This window comes from Pinus tabuliformis, chromosome 6 (genome assembly GCF_031772625.1).
Source record: "Pinus tabuliformis cultivar Carrire ecotype Pingquan chromosome 6, CPIR1, whole genome shotgun sequence".
In the NCBI taxonomy this organism is placed as follows: domain Eukaryota; kingdom Viridiplantae; phylum Streptophyta; class Pinopsida; order Pinales; family Pinaceae; genus Pinus; species Pinus tabuliformis.
In genome coordinates, this window is record NC_142292.1 from 1919717992 (window position 1) to 1919725559 (window position 7568).

The window sequence follows — 7568 nt, forward strand, 5'->3', positions numbered from 1 at the left end:
TCAAACACTTAAAATGCATATATGACTTCATCATGATATTGGCAGATAGTCTCCAGGTAGATATAATTCTCTTAGAAGCATGTCAAGAGGAAAGGTAAAAGGAGAAATTGGAAAAACTTAGTCTCATTTACTATGAATGACATAATAAAACTTACCAGAAATGATAAACAGAGAATTTATGAGATAAAAGTATAAGCGGATAGTTACTAAAAATGATAAACAAAGAATTTATGAGATAAAGTATTGGCGGATAGTCTTCACGCAGATACAATTCTCTTAGAAGCATGTCAAGAGGAAAGGTAAAAGGAGAAATTGGAAAAACATAGTTTCATTTTCTGTGAGTGACATAATAAAACTTACGAGAAAAGATAAATGGAGAATTTATGAGATAAAGTATTGGCAGATAGTCTTCATGCATATATAATTCTCTTAGAAGCATGTCAAGGGAAAAGGTAAAAGGAGAAATTGGAAAAACTTAGTCTCATTTTCTGTGAATCACATAATAAAACTTATGAGAAAAGATAAAAGGAGAAATTGGAAAAACTTAGTCTCATTTTCTGTGAATCACATAATAAAACTTATGAGAAAAGATAAAAGGAGAAATTGGAAAAACTTAGTTTCATTTTTTGTGAATCACACTTACGAGAAAAGATAAGAAAAATTGGAAAAAACTTAGTCTCATTTTCTGTGAATCACATAATAAAACTTATGTGGATAAGGCAAAATTCGTGCCACCTATTTTTGTAACATGTGGATAGGGAAATAGAATAAGATAATATCATTGAGTAAATTAAAAAATAAAAGTAAAGAGAATAAATTAGATTACATGTCTTTTTTTATTGCACCAAAAATTTTAAACAAAATGATAACAAAAATATTTACATATTTTTAACAAAATGATAATAAAAATATTTACATATTTAGAACTAGTTATTAGATTATCTATGAAAATTTATATATATATATATATATATATTTAAATAATAAAATATAATATGTAAAATTTAAATAAAATAAAATAAAATAAAATTTCCAAATAATATAATATATAAAATATAATAAAATTTTTATATTAGATAATAAAATATTATTATTTAATTACGCATTTGATTCCCTAAACCTCATCCCTTTTTTCATAAAATTATAATTCCTTTCTTTCCCTCCCACAAAGAAGCTTTGATGTTATATTATTATATATGATAATTCCTTTCTTTCCCTCCCACAAAGAAGCTTTGATGTTATATTATTATTAATATATAATTGACATGTATATCGTTGTGATGTATATCATTGTTGGACGTTCCTCGTTGTCATGTATATCATTGTTGGACGTTCCTATCCTAAGATTAAAAGTAAATTATTATATTATAAAATAATATAAACTAACCATCGTTTCCTTATGTACCATGTATTTTGCAATTAGCAATATCGTTATTCATTAAACGAAAAAACAACATATTTGTAGTGGCTGGTGAGAAATTAAAACCCTTCTATATGGCCAACCATATTATATATATTGAACCACATTTACTTATTTTTCCCATATGGTTTTTCAAGGTATGGATGTGGATGAATCATCAAATTGATCATTAAAGCCTATTTAATAAAACATGGTTTTTAAACTCCTATTAAAGAAGCACATTATCATAAAATACATAATGAAATCTCCATGAATTGGCTACATTGATCAAGGTAGCTCAAATTTTACTCATAGTCATTAGTTGTTGCATTGCATACTTCCCCATTCAGAAATTGGAAAAACTTAGTCTCATTTTCTGTGAATCACATAATAAAATTTATGAGAAAAGATAAAAGGAGAAATTGGAAAAACTTAGTTTCATTGGAGAAATTGGAAAAACTTAGTTTCATTTTTTGTGAATCACACTTACGAGAAAAGATAAGAAAAATTGGAAAAAACTTAGTCTCATTTTCTGTGAATCACATAATAAAACTTATGTGGATAAGGCAAAATTCGTGCCACCTATTTTTGTAACATGTGGATAGGGAAATAGAATAAGATAATATCATTGAGTAAATTAAAAAATAAAAGTAAAGGGAATAAATTAGATTACATGTCTTTTTTTATTGCACCAAAAATTTTAAACAAAATAATAACAAAAATATTTACATATTTTTAACAAAATGATAATAAAAATATTTACATATTTAGAACTTGTTATTAGATTATCTATGAAAAATTATATATATATATATATATATATTTTTTTAAATAATAAAATATAATATGTAAAATTTAAATAAAATAAAATAAAATAAAATTTCCAAATAATATAATATATAAAATATAATAAAATTTTTATATTAGATAATAAAATATTATTATTTAATTACGCATTTGATTCCCTAAACCTCATCCCTTTTTTCATAAAATTATAATTCCTTTCTTTCCCTCCCACAAAGAAGCCTTGATGTTATATTATTATATATGATAATTCCTTTCTTTCCCTCCCACAAAGCTTTGATGTTATATTATTATTAATATATAATTGACATGTATATCGTTGTGATGTATATCATTGTTGGACGTTCCTCGTTGTCATGTATATCATTGTTGGACGTTCCTATCCTAAAATTAAAAGTAAATTATTATATTATAAAATAAAATAATATAAACTAACCATCGTTTCCTTATGTACCATGTATTTTGCAATTAGCAATATCGTTATTCATTAAACTAAAAAACAACATATTTGTAGTGGCTGGTGAGAAATTAAAACCCTTCTATATGGCCAACCATATTATATATATTAAACGACATTTACTTATTTTTCCCATATGGTTTTTCAAGGTATGGATGTGGATGAATCATCAAATTGATCATTAAAGCTTATTTAATAAAACATGGTTTTTAAACTCCTATTAAAGAAGCACATTATCATAAAATACATAATGAAATCTCCATGAATTGGCTACATTGATCAAGGTAGCTCAAATTTTACTCATAGTCATTAGTTGTTGCATACTTCCGCATTCAGAAAATCACCCCATCATACAATACACAATGATATCTCTCTAAATCTCATACAATACACAATGATATCTCTCTAAATCATGTACACTGATCAATATAGCACGAAGTTTACTCGTAGTAATCAGTTGTGTGGCATACTTCCGCGTTCAGAACATCACCCCCCATTCTGCATATACAATATTCGTATGTTAAGTTTAACGAAATGAAAGCAAGAAAATGCGGTTATTCCTATGAATAGAAGGCTTGATTAATGGACAACAATTATCTATAGACTTGAAATCCTGCATAATTTAGCAAGTACAACTACAATGAAAAATGCATTCAATTGAAAATATTTAAAGAATAGTCCGTAATGGAACATAGAGATATATGGTTATCGGTGTGTATGATAAGGTTTGCAGTAATGTAACCAAAAAAAGAAAATTGAATAGCACCTAGTTATAGATACAAATAAATATGAATGTAATTTGGATTCACACTCATACAATTATTGAGCAAGGATTTTTTTGTTTTTTATTTTTATCCCATTCTCATTGGATTTTTTGTTTTTCTTTGATACAGGTGAGGCAAAGAAATTTTCCTGTTGCACAGACCATTGTAGAAGAAAGATTATGAATATTGTTATTTAATGTATGACTTTACATTTTCTATAATCAACTCCTTACATAAAACAAGGCTCACATTGTTCTCAAACAACAAATTGCCAATCACAGTGTTTATTGTAGCACATACTCTTTTCTTCAAAATTGTACAGTTAAAAGCCGAAGTATTAGCTAGAAATCCAGAATAACTTCATCACATGCAACTTTCAATCCATTGCTCTAATAAAAATTTAAGTTTCTCAGTATTAAGGTGGTTAAATACACAAATTCCAAGGTATAACTTTCATTAGCAGCGACCCTGCACAAAAATGTCTGCTCTACCCATCAAATTTAAACAGAAATATCCTCCTCAGTGGAAAAAATCCTGACTTTTTTCATGGTAGACTTCCTTCGAATTTGGAATATGCTCTACCAGTACTAAATTGTAATGTTTAATGTTTTGTCTTATATAGAATAATGGATGTTGCTGCTTGCAAAGTAAATGAGTAACTAGTAATTGAGGGTACAAGTTCACATTAATATTTGCACACACCCAAAACATGACCCCACTCGTTGGCATCTCTTTGTTCCTTTGAGAGCATACAATTGTTTTCAATGCTGAAAAATCATGGCCACTTGTTTCTTTTTGATCGACAGTAAAACTCAAGAAATCCCTTCAATCCCCCCTTCATTTAGACGCCCTGAAAGGAGTCTATTTTCGATGGAATCAAATCACCGAGGCTAGTGAACTGAGAGTAGCCCAACTGCCCAACTGTGGACTGAAATAGTTGGTAAGAACATAAAAGAGAATAAAGTTTACAAGTGAACAGATTGACGGACTTAGTTCTTTGTTTCCATATTTGTATTTCAACATCCAACTCAGCAATGCCTATGCGTGCTCCTCCTGCCTCTCTGAGAGTATTTTAAAATCTATCTTTAGGTTATTTTGACAAAGAAGCATCTCTTTGTTCCTTGGGAGGCATACAATTCTATTCAATGCTGTAAAATCATGACCACTAGTTTCTTTTTGATCGACAGTAAAACTCAAGGAAGCCCTTCAATATCCCTTTCATTCAGATGCCCTGAAAGGAATCTATCTTCCATGGAATGAAATCACCGAGGCTAGTGAACTTGGAGAAGCCTAACTGCCCAACTGCGGACTGAAGTGGTTGATAGGAACATATAAGAGGATAGGGGTGCAGGAACAGGGAGTGGGTTATTCTTTGCTCCAATGGAAAAGTTTAAATATCATATGCCCGGGACCTTGGAAATGGCACAAACAACCAGGTAGAAGTATAAGCTTTATTTCAAGGATTAAATCAGGTTTACTAATTTAATTATTATTGGGGATTCTGAAAATTTAATTTGTCACCTTGCAGTTTGGCACTCACTAGCTCAGTGAATATCATATAGCAGGGCATCATTAGGAGAATCAAAATTCTCTTACATAAACTTCACTCCTCAATCGTGTGCCATGTTCTTCGTCAGGAGAACCAAGCTGACAAAATAGCAAATAAGGGAGCGGATTCAATGGGCAAACAGTTTATTTCCTTATTCCACAACGAATATGAATAAAATATTAAATCATTTAGGTCAGCACCGAGTGGCAAAGTTAGAAGTAAAATGGCATGTAAGTATGAATTTTATCTACCTCGGGTCGGAGTGGCGTAGTATTTCCTCTGAGATGATGAGGCTACGAAATAGGTACTGGCTAAGTCTGATGTCGTAGGTCCTGACCTTTTATCAGTGCACTACGTGCGATGGAGATGGGCACGAACACACCAGGATGAGCCGTGCAGTTCGTTATGAGTTGCAGAGTGTACTGAGCTCCGAGTGCGCTAATGCAGGGTTCGAATGGTTCCCAATCGCCGTAGATTATCTGTTAGACATTTTGGAGGTTGTGTCGTTTTATTTATTTACCGGTTTAATTTGTTCAGAATTTCGTAAGGAATCACAAATTTAAATGGTGAATTCTTTGCAATTCTAGTGTCCCATTTCAAAGTACTGAATCCATATACAGTAAAAAAAAAAAAAACCCAAAGCCAATGTAAATAACAAAAATCATGATTTGATAAAGAAAATTTCACAGCCTTCCAGCTAAAGAGTCCAAAACCTCTAATTACTCCAAAAACATCTAATAGTTAAACAACGCCTTGCCAATCTGACGAGTAACCAGGTTGAAATGTAGAAAATAAGGGACGAGGGTGGGGATATGGTACGAATGACGGCTGCTGCTGGCCATGGCATCATTAACTCGGATGGAAGCTAGAGATTTAGATATCCTCCAATCTACCCGGAATCAGAGGCAGTCTGGCTCCCCTTCCTCTGAAAGCTCAGTAAATCATAAGATATTTACTAAAGCCTGTAAAGTTTTAGGTGTTTTTTGGCATGGTTATAGAACTAGATTCCATAGCAAGGCAGCTTCTTTAGCCTTGCTTTCTTGAATTCAGGCAGATGTTCAAAGTCTGATCTTTCAATTTTTGCAAAATTTTGATGTAACATATAAAACAAAAACAAATCCAAATAAAAAAGAAGAGTTATGCATAGATTTAAAAGAACAATCGAGTCTTGAAGAAACTTGCAGGGGATTATTAAGATAAAGAAGGGAAAATATAATGAAACCAAGGACGATCCATGAAAGCTAAATTCATCTTATTACAAATTATGTTTAACTGGACTGAACACGGGACATCACGGAAGAGTAGGCAAACTTACATTTAGCCTTCATGTTGATTGCAAAGAAGCTCTCGCGTGTGCCAAGGCCTGGAACTTCGAGCTCTTTCCGGGGATTTGGCCTTCCTGGTGGGATTTTTGGACACCGCTGGGCTGTGTTACTGGTGGTGCGGGGCAAGGGAAAAGTGAACGATATAGGTATTGTGTAGGACCGGTGAACACAGACGGTGTACCATCAAGAGGATTTGAAGAGCCGTGTGTCTAGGGCAGTTGCAGCGGGCAGGTGAACCGGGTCCAGCTGGGATTGTGGGCGGATTGTCGCGGTGGCGATGGCGGTGGCGCAAAATATTTTTTATTTTTATAGTCGTCCCCTTGTTATTACGCCGTAGATTACCGCTCTTTAATCGGATGGTCAATGTTATTTTGATCGTCTAACATGAAAATCAAGGGCAGAAATCTGTACACGTGTGGTGGGAGGAGAGTAGTTTCCAGAGGGAAGTTATTACGCCGTAGATTACCGCTCTTTAATCGGATGGTCAATGTTATTTTGATCGTCTAACATGAAAATCAAGGGCAGAAATCTGTACACGTGTGGTGGGAGGAGAGTAGTTTCCAGAGGGAACGCCTTACGGCATAATTATATCCATTGTCGTATAGAATGATCATGATTGTGTTATTCTCAAATTTATTAAAATTAGTGTGATATAGTCATAATGATTTTGTTTGGCAATATTCAGATCATCTCATTAAAATTAGAGTGATATAGTCATTAAAATTAGAGTGATATAGTCATAATTATTTTGTTTTGCAATATTCAGATCATCTCATTTCATTTTCCTTCATAGTGATAGAATATTCTAGGTTACATTTTTATATGGAATGATACCCTAAATTTGAAATTATCTCAAATTAACACCGAGAATTAAGGAATGTACCGTTTTCATTAACTCAAACTTATGAAATTGTTTCCCAAATTAGGCTTGATTTTTTTTTTATTTTCTAATGTTAAGAATGAACTCAATTCTTTCTTATAAGGAAGTATTTAGAAGCACCATACAAAATTCCTTATGGAAGTTTTTTTTAGACTATTCATGTAATTTCGATGCAATTGGAAACATTATTCATCTACTTTCATTGTATAAGATGCTACATTATGCATCACGATAAAACAACTTTAACAAATGAAGAAACATTCTAAATAATCCCCAAAACATGCCTTTAAGGTAGCAAATATTTATAAAAATATACACAAAGACTTAAAACAACTAACATATAACATCATTGACTCAATAGTTACAAGCTAACTATCATATCTTTATGGA

At 31.7% G+C, this 7568-nt stretch overlaps 1 long non-coding RNA gene across 1 annotated transcript; it reads right to left on the minus strand.

The window, feature by feature from the left end:
- Nucleotides 1–2918: 2918 nt before the first annotated feature.
- LOC149266864 (uncharacterized) lies at nucleotides 2919–6568 on the minus strand. The gene is made up of 2 exons (XR_016253032.1): nucleotides 6289–6568; nucleotides 2919–3158 (listed from the first exon to the last, which is right to left on the minus strand). It is a non-coding gene; the product is annotated as an uncharacterized LOC149266864 (long non-coding RNA).
- Nucleotides 6569–7568: the final 1000 nt, after the last annotated feature.